Source organism: Tupaia chinensis, unplaced genomic scaffold (assembly GCF_000334495.1).
Source record: "Tupaia chinensis unplaced genomic scaffold, TupChi_1.0 Scaffold000100_1, whole genome shotgun sequence".
Taxonomy (NCBI): domain Eukaryota; kingdom Metazoa; phylum Chordata; class Mammalia; order Scandentia; family Tupaiidae; genus Tupaia; species Tupaia belangeri.
Window position 1 is genome coordinate 3,780,801 of NW_006159564.1, and position 14,895 is coordinate 3,795,695.

The 14,895-nt window shown below is 34.0% G+C and overlaps 1 long non-coding RNA gene across 1 annotated transcript in view; it reads left to right on the plus strand.

The window, feature by feature from the left end:
- The first annotated feature begins 1,262 nt into the window (after positions 1-1,262).
- The window catches only part of LOC102492358 (uncharacterized), a 14,648-nt gene continuing 1,015 nt past the window's right edge, over positions 1,263-14,895 (plus strand). Inside the window, exons 1-3 of the long non-coding RNA XR_333846.1 lie at positions 1,263-1,373; positions 7,232-7,372; positions 11,064-11,244. This is a non-coding gene — a long non-coding RNA (uncharacterized LOC102492358). The remainder of the gene's footprint in view (positions 1,374-7,231; positions 7,373-11,063; positions 11,245-14,895) is intronic.

Here is a 14,895-nt window from a genome sequence, read left to right on the forward strand (position 1 = left end):
TGGTTTGTAAATATTTTCTCCAAACCCTGGATTATATTTTACCCTATTAATTATTTTTTGTTGTTGTTGTGCAACTTTTCATCTGATACAATCCCATGTATCAAGTTTTGATATGGAAAAACCCTAATTATATTCATCAGTGCATCAAAAGGTCAAGAAAATATGGTACATACACAAAATGGAATACTATACAATACTACTCAGCATTCTATCATTTGTGACCACATAGGTGGAACTGAAATCATTATTCTAAGTGAAACAAACCAGACATAGAAAGATGAATTCTGTAAGACCTCACTTTCATGTGGGATCTGAAAAAAGACCTCTTACAGAAACAGAGTAGAAAAATGGTTACCAGAAGCTGGAGGATGGGAGAGAAGAAGGAGGAAATGGAAGATATTGATCAAAACATACGAAATTTCAGTGCGAGTAAAGGAACGGATTTTGGTAATTTATTGCACTACCTAGTAACAATGGTTGACAATTTAGTGGACATTTTAAAGTTGCTAAAAGGATAAAATTTTTAAGTTCTCATCCCAAGAAAATAAGTTGCCAAGGTAATAAATTTGTTATTAGCTTGATTGAAACTTTCTACAAAGTATACATAGATTAAAACATCACAATGTACTCCATAAAAATATACAATGGTTTTCAACTGAAAATAAATTAATCTAAAAACAGCCACAAGCATAAATATTTTTATTATTTTTATTTTTATTAGTTTTTTTAGAGAGATTTTTTGCTATGGGATGCATGTGCTTGTGTTTGCCAGTGAGACCGAGAGAGACAGAAAGCAAGAAATCACCCCCTGAGGGGGTGGCCATGATGCAATCCCTTCTCCTCCATTCTCCTCTCAGGATTTTGGGCATGCATGCACATGTGTCTGGCATGAGTTTCAAACCTCCAGGTCTAGGACTTGAACCACAGTCATTCATGTGGGAATCCAGCAATGTAACCATTACACCATCTGCTGATCCTTTTATTATCATTAATTGAATAAAATTTCAAAGCATGGAATAACTGCATTCAATTTTATTTCAGTGTATTAAAAATAAATATTATAACTTTTTTCTTGTGTAAACCAACATCAAAAAGGTAGTTTTTAAGATACATATTAATGCAAAAATACTAAATGCTTTGGATTCTGCTGGTTTTTTTTAGAAGACTTACCTCCAGATCCAACTTCTTACTACAGGAGCACAGAGGTTGCTACCAAGTTATCCACCTGTCATTGCTGCAACTTTATGTTTGTTTCTGAGAATGTGATTAACAACTTTCCTTCCTAACACACCAACTAGAATCTCTACAAGCAGAGCTGTGCTTCCTTGGTGCCATGTACAGATTTTGGCACAACCTACACTCTCCAAAAAAAGGTATCTAACATTCCATGTTTACATGTTGGAATATTCACTTGGCAAACTAAATGATGTGACTGAATGTATAAAAGAAGTTGAAATAAAATAAGAAAAAAAAATAAACTATGTGTGGATTTCAAACAAGTTTTGCACCAAAATAAACTCATGTTTTAATCCCATTTTCTCAAAAACTGTCTGAAGCTCCCTTGTAACTATGCAATATTAAGAAGGAAGGAGTACAGTGAGAAACAATAAAGGGTGAGGAAATTAAAAGTGGTGAACTAAATTAGTAGATAAATAAATAACACCTGAAATGTAACTGACAAGTGATAGCTACTCCACAGAGAGACACATTGTGGACATCGTCTTCACTTTAATTACACGTGCCTCTATGCCTGTATACTACAAGAGCTGTTATCGTTGGCCTGCAATTTCATCCCTTTGAATTTCTCTTATGACTGCTATTCAGGGAAATAAGACAGGGCACTAAAGATTGCCTAACATGCTGCTTGTGTGGAATGTTAAGAGAATAATATAATTTGTTATCATTTCACAGGGGAGTGAAAGTATATAGGACTCAATTTTTTCTCCCACAACATTCTAGGCAGAAAGAAATTCAACCTAAAAATTGGAGGGGACTGCAAAAATTTTGTGATAAAATGGAATTAATTAAATTACAAGTTTATCTTAATACAAAAAATTTTAAAATCTATGCACAGTATTTTTTCCTAAAATACATTTTCCATTAACTTTGCCAAGACCCTCTGTATTAAATAAAATCAAGTTTTATTCAAAAATAAAGTATGTAAAATTAATGAATAAAACATATTTTATGAGATAATTACTTTTTCTTTTTACTTAGGGAATTATATCTTATGTAAAAAATGTATGGTTTTCCAGGCAGAATTATCCAACATATATTACAATTATTCTATTTTTTAATTTTAATTTATTTATTTTTGCCATAGAGTGTGCGTGCTTTCCAGGGGAAGAGAGAACAGTGAGAGGAAAAGTGAGAAATCAACCCCCAGGGGGGGGGCCATGGCACAGTGCCTTCTCCTCCATTCTTCTCTTTGGATTTTGGGCATGCACGCACACACACACACCTGGCATGAGTTTTAAGCCACTGGGTCCGGGACTGGAACTGTGGTTGGCCATGTGGTAATCCATTGCCTTAACCAGCATAGCACTTGCTGGACTCTAGTTTGTATCATTTTAATTAACTAACTGCAACTTATACATGCTCTCTAATTAGAATAAATTATTTATGGAGATTTTGTTTTCTTCATTTTTCTCTTTTTCTTCATGATGGAGTAGATGCCTATGCATGAGCGAGAGAAAGAGCATGAGCACCCTTCACAGGTTCTAATTATGCTGTGGTGCCATCAGATACTGGGCACGTGTGCATGTGTCTGGGTGTGTTTCAGCCTGACCTGGCCAGGAATTCAATCCATGGTCACCATCAGGGATTCAGTTTCTCTTCAGCAGTGCATTACCTCTATGCCACTGAGCATATCTTTGTTTTCTTCATAAAAAGGCTTTATTTTGTTTAGAACAGACTTTTCTAAAAGCTCTGGATCTAAATGGAAGTGAAATAAAGATAGCTACATGTGCTGATGCACACACACAGACACACAGACAAAAGTAATAGCTTAGACAACAAAGGAAAAAAATAGCGATTCACAATGCTACTCAGCTTTCTTAAGTATATTAAAATAGTCAAATCATGATTTTTGAAATATCTCTGTTAAAATATTCAGAGAATTTGTTGATTCCCCATGTAAAAGATAAATATATCTTTGTAGTCAGAAATAGATCTCCTTTCTCAATTCTCATTGTCTAATCTGCCTGTTTTTCATTCTGCACTGCTACCTATTACAACGCAATGTATGAGAGAGAAAAAATATTAGGTAAGTGCTTGAAATATGAATTAAGCTTTATTTTTCTGGATTTTGATCTGGGTAATTCTACAACTTAAATATCACTACTATTAGCCATCTTAAAATATAGCCCAGTTGCCACTTTGGATATATTCCTGATATTTACAAGTAATTATTTAGTCTACATTCATAATGGATAGTGTTACATTGGGTGAATTACACAGGGCAGGTCATTTTAATACTCCTACGAGACTTAACAATACACTCAGATATCTTCAATTGATTAGGAATAAGTTTCCCTTAGGACAGCACAGAGGAATTTTTAAAATATTTTTCTTATTTCTGGCTTACAAAACAACTTGCTCCTGGTCAATGTTCCAGACCAACAAACAACCTTAAAGAGTGATGGCCTCCCAAAACCCTCAAACATGGCCAATGAATGTCCCATGAAATTCCAACTCTGCCTTGGAGAATGATTTCTTTAGAAAACATAACAAGAAGCATTATTTAAAAAATACTAACAACTCTTTGAGAATATAGATTTTTCTAGAGGATATATTCTTCACTCTATCCTTTCATTACTTTTTTTTTAAGATTTTTTTCTTTTTTCCATCCAGAGTACACTTTATATTGGCTAAATTAAAGATATTACCGTGCATGTTGTTGTCTACAAATAATTTTCCATTTCTTGTTTCTTATAGATTTTTTTTTTCTTTTCCCTTTTTTCCCCTACTTTCACCCTCTGCCATTTCCCACTCTCCTCCCACACTGTCTCTGGAATTAACAGCTGATTTCCATGCCTTTTTTCCTGACATTTTATTAATTCACAAAATATCTTAATTAATCTGAATATATTCAATAGCAAGCTAAGCTGATATATACACATCTGTTTACATATGTCTCACTTTAGGTATAAAACTCAGTGAGTAGAATAAGCATACTATAAAGTAGCACCTAGCTGAGGCTATATTACTTTTTATTTTCGGCAAACATATTGGAGGCACTTACAATGGGCACATATTTCAGTTACCTTCCATGTTTTGAGACTAGAAGCATTAAGGCATTGTTCCAGTGTCTTCTACTCTATACAGTGTATACTCCAGGGTCTTTAACCACATCTGAAACAAACAACTAAGAAAACACTGAGCAGACTATCACATGTTCTTTGATTTTCTTTACCATTGTTAAAAAAAAAAAAAAGTAACAAAATACTTCCTCGAAAGACTCTACCAAAATGCATTGTGTATTATTTTTTAAAGGTTCTACCAGATTCCTGTTCTGAAAAGGAAGGTCCTTTCTACATAATACAGTAACAGTAAACATGCAACTGTAGTAGAATACTATATGTTTTAGATCGAGATGGCTGACTAGAAATAACTAATGCATCTACTCTGCAAAGAAGGACTGAAACAACAAATAATCTGTATTTTGAGAGGTAGATCTAGAAGATAACACTGGAAATTAGCAAAGGAGAGAAGAAAGGCCTCTGAGTCATGGAGATTTGAGATGGCAGCACAGAGAGGAAAATGGGGCACCCAGCCAGGATCACCATGAAGACAAGAGAGAAAATAATAAACTGGTTATGTGAGAGGTCCCCGGTAGTCCCCATCACCATCCCAAACACCCAAAGTCCTAGCTACAAATAATAATTTTTTTATTGTGAATTAGATTATGATATAGAAAACGCTTAACAAACATGTATATACTAGGTTTATTGTCAACAGTGATCACATCTTACCATCTTGTTTTGTATTTTTATTTGTTTAAAGAGAGATGCAAACAGAAGAAATAAAGAAATAATGAGAGTCCATTTATGTATTCTTTATCCTATTTCTCTCTATACTTCTTCATTATAAAATTTTGAATTCATTTTCCAATTTAGTTTTTATTTATTGCTTATAGATATATCAATAGACCATATGTTATATGATTTCATCTTTTTAATTTGAATTTTAGTATAAGATTTTCACCATATCCTAACATACTTATAATTATTACTTGTCAATTAAATGTAGTAACAATTAAAAAGGAAAGGAAAACTATTTGTTTAATGGGATAATTAATAATGTAATTATAGTATATATGCAGTGAAAATATCTATAATTAAAAAAAATTCTGGGTCTGCAGTTCACTAAATTAAAATCTATAGAAATGGCATCATGTGGTAAAATATTCAATGACTGAAATTGTAGAATGTTGATCTGACACAAGTCAAAGTTTCTTCCCCAGTTTCCTAAATTCCTTCTGCAGATACTCTATGTGGAGACTATAGTGTGTCTTGGATATTTATTTACTTCTATGTCATTTTCCTCTGTCCCTTGAATATTCACTATTGATTCTTACACTCTTTCCTCTTTTTGTTTTAAGAAGCTCATCGAAACTAACTTACCATCTAAAAAATTCATTTATGTTTTATTTTGTGAGTGAGGAAGACAGAAATAGAGAGAAAGAGAGATAAATACAAGTATTACTAACGGGGTCTTCCCATGATCCAGCCTAGTCTCAGCCAGCCTAGATCACAGGCACACCCATGCACTCAGAGTGTTCAGGGAGGTCCCGACATACAAACCGAGGGCATTTACCAAGGATGAACTGTGGCATTACTGCTGTGTTACCACCTATTTCTAATACATCATTTTGAAATCCTGAATAAAAGTAGCTTTTCTTCTATAAGATTTTCCCTTAAGAGATTCTCCAATAAAAGTTCTTAATCATGCACAATTTATTTAAGACTCAATCTTTCAGATGAAATGTCTAAAAGAATACTGTGCTAAATTAGTTTGCTCTTACATAGGAGTATATGTGGTAGGATAGAGAATCCATCTTTATGTTGTATTAATCAATTAGTGTGTATTTTCTTTTAAAATTATTTTTTCTGATTTTGTAAACATACAAAGTTTGAAATAACCCTTATTCATAATACCAAGACCTATATTTAACCATTATTAATATTTTAGCATAGGTGCTTCTGTTATGACTTTTATATGCTTAACATTTTACTATATAGAAACAGTTTTTATCCACAATTTAAAATTAACTTGGTAAAGTTTTTTGTTTTGTTTTGTTTTTACTCTCATTTAAAAATCATATTTAATGGATGCATTACCTTGTAATGATCTGTATTTAGTTCTTCAATTTTTAATGTTGAATTCATATTTCTTTTTTTCTTCTTTCTTTTTTTATGGTCAAGTTTTATTGACAGACTTCTTTCAGCTGTGGTTACAGCTGTTGCTAAAGTTGGCCAGTCATTTTAGCCTCTCACTGCCAGAAGACATAAAAATCAAGCGGGAATGTCATGGTTTGGGTGGGAGGTTGGAAATACTATAGAGAGATGGTTAGAACAGAGTATTATATGTTTTATTTCTTCTTTCTTTCCTTTTCTTTCTTGATTTTTTCCTTCTCTTTTCTTTCTATTTTCTACTTCTCTCTTTCTTTTTTCTTTCTTCCTTTTTTCTCTTTCTCTCGCCATAGGGTACAGTGCATTTGCCAGAGAGAGAGGTAGAGAGAGGGAAAGTGAGAAATCACCTCCCTGGGGGAGACGGCAAAACTGCAATCCTTTCTCCTCTATTCTCTTTTTAGAATTTTGAGCACACATGCCTATGCACCAACTGTGTTTCAAGCCACCAGATCTAGGACTTGAACTATAGTTGGCCATGTGGAAGTCCAGTGCCTTAACCATCATACTACCTGCTGGCTCCTTCTTTTGTTATTTTAAACTTTCTATTTATTCTCCTTCCTGCCTACTGTCACCCAATCACTGGTACTATTACTTAGGAGACACCTACTTATTCTTATCAATGTCCAATATCTCCCCCTTGTCCTTTAGATCCTGATCTATCTCAATTTGACATTATTCCTGAAATGTTTTCCTTCTTCACAGACAATTACTCCCTCTTTGTTTTATTTCCTTCATGAGCACAAATCATTCTTTAGGTTTTCCTATCTGTTAAAAATTCTATTTTAAAAATATAATCACATCTTTTTCTTCCTATTTAGAGCACAGCTTCATATCTACATTATCACCTCCGTTTTTTTATCAAGTTCAGCCAGGATTCTGCTCCTGATCACTCCACTGAATGTGCTCAAGCCCAATCACCAATGACCCCAAATACAGTGATCACTTCTCAGCTGACAACGGTTTGTATAGGCTGATTATACATTTTATGAAAACAAATATTATTTATGTTTCCTATGTACTGTGTTGTAATGGATTTTCTCCTAACTCATTGGTTGTTTCGTCTTAGTCTCCCTTGTGGCTGCTACTTTAGGTCTCTAAATTTTTCAACAAATTCCCATTTCTTTTCTATTTATAGCCCCTTCTGGAAAATCTTTCTGTTGCCATGACTATAAACACCTAAATTTTAACTTACATGTCTGGTGTTGATTTCAGTTCTGAATTCCAAACTCATAGCCATTTGATATCTTCAATTGAATAACTAATAAATACCTCAGAGTTAATTTACCTCAGCTTAACTATTGGTGTTCAAATATTTTTGGTAAGTATACCTTTGCAATATTAACATCACCTACCAATTGCTTAAACCAAAAACTACTGGATACCATTGATTTCTCTCTTATCCTAATCCTGGCAGACAATATAACAGCAAATCTTATGAGCTCAAATTTATCTTATTCCTAATAGAGTAGTTCTTTTTAACTCTTCTACTATTTTCACTATAAAACTGTCTCAGTCTGCTAAATAGATTGCTAACATAAATAAAAAATAGAGGTTTATTTGACTCATGACTCTAGTGGCTAGAAAGTCCAAAGGCATGAGGCTAGCATCAGACTGATTACTCTGTAACCATAACCTTGTAATGTCTGTCAGAAGCTGAGAGGATGGCAGGTAAATTCATAGTAGTGTGATTAGTGTTCAATATTGGTTTATTTTTTTCTCATTTCCTCTCTTTATAAACATATGAGGACTCAAACATGAAGGTCTCACCCCAACTACTGAGTCACTAATTTTGTACCAAAGGCACTATCCTTCTGCACATAATGTACTCAATATTTTACCCTCTTAATCTTGTTATAATGGCTCAACAGTCTTCTAGTTTACAGAATCATCTTCTTATAATCCATTCATTATAATTATCTTTAAAAATAACAAATTTGTCTGTTTAAATTATCTGTTTGACACCCTCTTCTTCCTACTGTTTATTATAAAATCTAAATTTATTACCTTGGCCTTCTGGATACCCAATTAGTCAGAGAATGTCTATCTCTGTGGATTTACCTCATACAACTCCTTGTGTGTACTATCCAGTGTCACTTTCACTATGCTTTTTTTTTGCTATTGTCTTGGAGAGTTTTTTTTTTTTTTCACTATAGGGTGCGTGCACTCGCCAGACAGACAGAGAGAGATAGAGAGACAGAAAGTGAGAAATCACCCCCCAGGGGGGATGGTCATGCCGCAATCCCTTCTCCTCCATTCCCCTCTCGGGATCTTGGGCATGCACGCACACGCGCCCGGCATGAGTTTTAAGCCACCGGGTCCGGAACGCGAACTGCAGTCGACTATGTGGGAGTCCAGCGACATAGCCATTACGCTAACTGCTGGTTCCCTGCTGTTGTCTTAATATGCCAAGTCATATAACTTTTATTTATTTTCATATATTTGATGTTTCACTTCCATTACTGGTTCCTACTTATTTGTTTTTCACTATAAATGTCACTTATTTTTTTAAGAATAATTGATTTAACTTCATTACTTTTATTACTTTCTAATTTGATCAGAGAAAGACAGAGAATGGGAGAGAGAGGGAAAGTGAGAATGTAAGCCTCCAGGTCCAAGATTCAGACCACGGTCACTGAGGTGGGAATCCAGTGCCTTAACCACCATGCCTTCTTCACTGAGGTTTCCTTTAGCCCTCAATAAAGAGTAGCTCTTCAATCTCTCTATAACTTCTTCTGCTTTTGTTTTCATTACAGAACTGATACTCTCTTATGCATTCATTTATTTATTGTTTTGAAATGTCTAACTTCTATGAAAGTATCAGCTCCATGAAATTACGTGGCACCATACCTCTGTCTTTCTAACAGGGTGCCACTGTGCCCAGCCTTGTTAGGTTAGGCCAGGAATGATGCCTGTACTTCCCCATGTGGTTTCAGCTGCCATTACTTAGTGGTGCCACTTGTGCCACCATGGCTAAGCTGTCAATGAATAAGATTTTAGTATACATATGTTATATACTATATTTGGGACGAACTTATTTTCTTTTTAAAAATTACTCATTGTTTACCAGAAGTTCAATTTAACTGGCATTGTGTATGTTGTCTGGTAATGTCTGCCTATGTGCATTCTAAGCTAAAGCAGATAAAAATGATGGCACTACAATACCCTATCCATCATTTAAAAATATATGCATGACCTACACATACACACACACATATATAAACAGAAGACCATTAAAAAATAAAAAGCTTGTTCATAGGTCATATTACACAGAAGATAACTTTTATTTCATTAAAATCTTGCTTGAAGTTATCATTCTACATAATACTACTGCTGGAACCAGCAGTTGGTGTAATGGCTATGTCACTGGACTCCCATGAAGTCAACCGCTGTTTGAGTCCCAGACCTGGTGGCTTAAAACTCAAGCCAGGCGTATGTGTGTGCATGCCTAAGAGTCTGAGAGGAGAATGGAGGAGAAGGGCTTGTGGCATGGCCATCTTCCCAGGGGGTGATTTCTCACTTTCTGTCTGTCTGTCTCTCACTGTCTTTCTGGAGAGTGCACACACCCTATAGCAAACAAAATCAAAAACAAAAACAAAAAAACAAAAAAAAGACCTCTCCAAAAAAAATCCCACTGCTACTTGATACAAATCTTTTAAAATTTATGTTAGAAGTTTAATTAGTCCATGATGTCGTTTTGATCTGAATGGACTATGTAAACTGCTATTCTCCTCATTTAAGTGATAACATGGAGGAAAACCAACTCTCACTGCAACGATGTGACAAGCACATGGAATATTACAAGAGGACTTGTGTGATTTATCTGATGAATTTAGCACACATTATGAGAAAGTTTGGGATGTGATAGGTCACTAAGGAGGCTCAAAAAAAGAGCATTATGGGGGCCAATAAGTGGAGTGGTGGTTAAGGAACTGGACTCTCATATGCCAAACCATGTTTCGAGTCCTAGACCTGGTGTCTTGCTTTCTCACTTTTCCTGTCCGTCACTTTTTGTCTCTGTGTGGCGAGCACACAGTCCTATAGCAAACACAAAAAAAATAAATAATTAAAAAAATGAGAATCTCTGGAAAAACAATATTCTGATCTTAGACTTCATAAATATTCACTTAATACTTTGCATTTTCTGTTTTTATAAAGGACCTTAAAGTTATTAGTAGACACAGATTAATCTTCTTAAGAACTACTAGCAAGGAAAGTTTAATGTACAATTTAACCTTGTTTTGTTATCGTAAACTCTCAGAAGAAAGAAACTGACTATAAGGGTGAGAATTATATCAAAATATATTTTTTCACTTTTTTCATTAATCCACTCTAAGTTTCTAACATGTTGGAAACTTGAAAAGGAAATATAAAAACCTAAGAGCCACATTAAATGAAATGAAAACACTGAATACTCTGAAATAGAAAAGGATTCTCTTTAGGTGGTCTCCGCATTTTAAACGTCTTAAAATTAAAATTGCTGCAAGTAATTTTCCTAAATAGTCGAAATTTTTGGTTTATACTAGATTAGAGACTGCATTAGCTGCTGAGAATACCCTGCCTATTGTCATCAACCACAAAGGTTTGACTGTTTCATTTAGCATTTTCATAAAACGTAATATTTTCTGAATCCTTGCTATTGTTTGTTGGCAGTGCCATTCTGTCATCTGTGACTTAAGTCAGCAGGGCTTTCATTGCCGTGCATAACAATTGGAAAAAAAAGGAAGTACAAAGGAACTATACTAGGACACGTGACCTCCCAGTTTGTAACCGTGTCACCATTATATTCAGAATTACAGAATGCGTAATTATATTTCAACCACATCTCTATCAGGTAATAATAGCAATGGTTAATATGTGTTAAGTGCTTACTATACTGTGTATAAATGTGTGTTGTTTGATATTTAAACTGCTATCTGAAAATATAAGATTTCTTTTACACTATCTCCAAATGAACACTGTCTAATCACGAACTTCTCAATCTTCCATGAATTTGAATACAGAAGCAAATAGCCTTTGTGCCACAGTCTGTCCTTCTTCTTGCCTTCAGGCCTAATGTCATTGCACTCAGGTTCATACCAAGGAAAGTGCAACTTCTCCTGGTCTCCTAAATTATGCGTGTGAACTCTGGATTATTTCCTCACATATAACGAAGTTCATAGCTGAGGCCCCTCTAATAAAAGATAGACTAACGACAGAAAAACATACATATTAAGTTTTATGTAGGAGCCTTCAGAAAGGAAAACCTAGAGAAACAAGGAAATCTGTATTTTTATGCTTAGTTTGATGAAGTTGATAGTGGTAAGAAAGCACAATTGGACAAAAAGGGTGTAATTTAATTTAATATATTTGGGGTAATATAGCAAGGCCTGTTCAGATTCTTCTCTATGTGACCATACAAAAGAGTACTTTCTTTTATGAGTATAAAGTTTAGGGTAGACAGCTCTGGAATGAAGGTGTTATGGCCTGCTTCAGAGACGTGGGTGAGAGCTGAGAGTGATGTTCTTATTTTTGAGGTCTTCCAAATGCCAAAGTAACATATTTTGAAGTAGCATGTCCTGACCTCCAACATTTCTATGCTGTTAAACACATCACAGTAAATAATCATAACTCCCTTGAGTCTCCGTTTCTATTTATAGTATAGATATCTAATTATGTAAAGTCTAACAAGGAAATTAATCTAGGAAAAGCACTATGTGTATAATAGGGAGTCAAAAAAATATTACTTAGCTTTCTTCTCCCAAGGAGAAATCCCAGGGCCATTATACTTTATACTTTATTAATTCTCTACTCTTATTGATGTATATTATGTGACAGACAATATCTAATTGCTGTATTTTATGGTGAGTGTTTCATTTAATCCTCATAACACTTTGAAGTGGTTTCTACTGTTTTTATCAACTCTGTTTTACAGTGGAGAAAAATGAGATATTGAGGATCAAAGATATTAGTCACTTAGGGTATTTCTTCGTTTTTGCTTCCCTAACCACCTGACTGCTTAAAATTTGGACAGACAAGGTTTTTAGATGCCTATTGTGCTAAATAATACACTCAAGCTTCCTAGTAGCTGTATTTAAATTCAAGATTTCAAAGTGTATTTCTAAGTTTAATATGCGATGTTAGGCACGATAGAAAAATACACATCTGAGTCTCTGTTTTCAAGGAACTCAGGATTGGAAGCAATTTATATTAGGTTTAACCTCGAATTCATTGATTGAAGCAAGACGGTTATCCTATGATCACTTAGAACAAAAACTGATAATCAACCAGTTGTACTCTCTTGGACTATTAGAAATCAGAAATTGCTAGTATGGATAAATCACCAAGGCATGCAGCTGAGAATTTATACACGTGCTAATGATATCTGATCACCAGGGCAATTTACTGAAGTAAAGGCAACTCAGTTAGAAGAAAAAAGAATAATGGATAAAGAATTAACTCAAAGATGTAATCTTAAAGGTAGACACAAAGTGTTTAGCTTTCTTTCTATGCTGCAAGATGAGGTCATAAAATTTAGATCTGAATTGAATGGTATTAAATCCCAATTATAATAAAAACTGGAAATAATAAATGTTTGATTCTGTCACCTCTAAGCATTGAAATGAAAGTTATTTTTTTGTTTTTGTTTTTGTTTTTTAAATAATGATCAAGTATTCTCACCTGATTATAAGAGAAGCCCCAGAGAGAAATTTTAATAGAATGTAATTAAAAACTAATAAACTAGTAAACTTTATACAGCTTAAAATAAACCTTCTCATGCAGAACAATCAATGTGGGATTAATGCAGAAGTCTGCTATAATCTCTATGCTCTTCAGGGCCTGAATACCAGCATTATTTTAAGTTTGAACATTATGGGGACATTAGACAGAGTGACTTTAAAATATTGTCATTGCATATTCACATTATAGAGTAGAAAATTAATTCTATTTTTCTTTCTGTAGTTGTTATAAGAACTAGATTGTCAAGGAGGCATTCAGATTATGCATTTATTTCAAAAAGTAAGATTGCAGTATTAGATAGAATATGAAACTATTTTATCCTTGGGTTGTTGATTGGCCAGAATATTATCTATTGAATTTTGTGTATTAATACAGACAGTGAGTTATCTACATTCTTAACACAGAAACTTCAGTTATAAATAAAAGAACTAAGGGTATTGAATTTAAAATTTTCAGCTGTCAATGGCATTTCTTAGACATACCCTTTTGTACCCACTCAAATCCTCAAATCCTCTATTAAAACAAATACTTAAAAGGTTTCAGGCTAAATACTAACACAATTGAATTTTGACTAAGCAGGTCAGAATCTTATCAACCATATTAGTGCCGTTTGCCTCTATTGTATTCTGTAGGATGCTGTGTGTTTCTCTCAGTTTTTCTGCAATTGCTCAAAACATTTTGCGAATAATTTTTGGAAATCACCATTAGAATTAGAAGCATTTTTTACCTGAATATTCAAAGTTACGGTAAATATATCATGATATATATTTTCTAATAGGAAATAAATTACTGTACATCTTTATAGCATATTCAATGGCTTTCCCCAACATGAATACATTGTATATTAGTACAGTAAAAGATATTACCATATACATTATCATTACCAGGTAATTTTCCATTTTTGTGTTCATTAAATGATTTTGTTTCTTATTTTCTTCCACCATTGATTTTGTCCTTCCCTCCTGATCTTACACCCCTATTGTCCATTTGTCCACCCTCCTCCCACACTGTCTCTGCTAGCTATAGTTGCTCTCCTTGTCTTTATACCTTCCAATCTTTCAGCTTCTGCCATAAAGTGAGGATATTCAGGATATATTAAGTGGGACATACAAAGTTTCTCTTTCATAGTCTGCCTTGCTTCACCCAGCACTAATTTTTTGATATTCATCCACTTTTTGATCATATGCAAAGGTATCATTGTTTTTTTATAAATTCTGTAGTGTATATGTGCCACACTTTTTCAATCCATTCATCTGTTCTGAGACTTTTAGGTTGATCCCATATTTTAGCAATTGTGAATGAGCAATAAACACGATGTGCAAGTAATTTTCTGATTGAGTATATTCCTAGATACCCAGGAGTATAATTACTGGATCCTACGGTAGTTCTATTTGTAGGTCTTTAAGAAATCTCCATGTTGTTCTATACAGTGGTTGTAATAATTTACATTCCCACCAACAATGTAAGACATCATCTTTTTTCCAAACAGCTTCTTTAGTTCCTTATGTATTCTGGTTATCAATCCCTTATCTGATGCATAGTTTACAAAAATATTTTCCCATTCTGAGGGCTGTGGATTCACACTAATTACTGTGTCTTTTGCCATGCAGAAACTTCTTAGTCGGATGTACATTAATTCCCTGAGCATTGACACAGCATACAGAATGTGATTTCCCATCCAGAATACATTGCTAGTGGCTTAATCATACATGTTATCGTCAATAATTTTCCATTTCTAGTTTCATATATATATATATATATATAT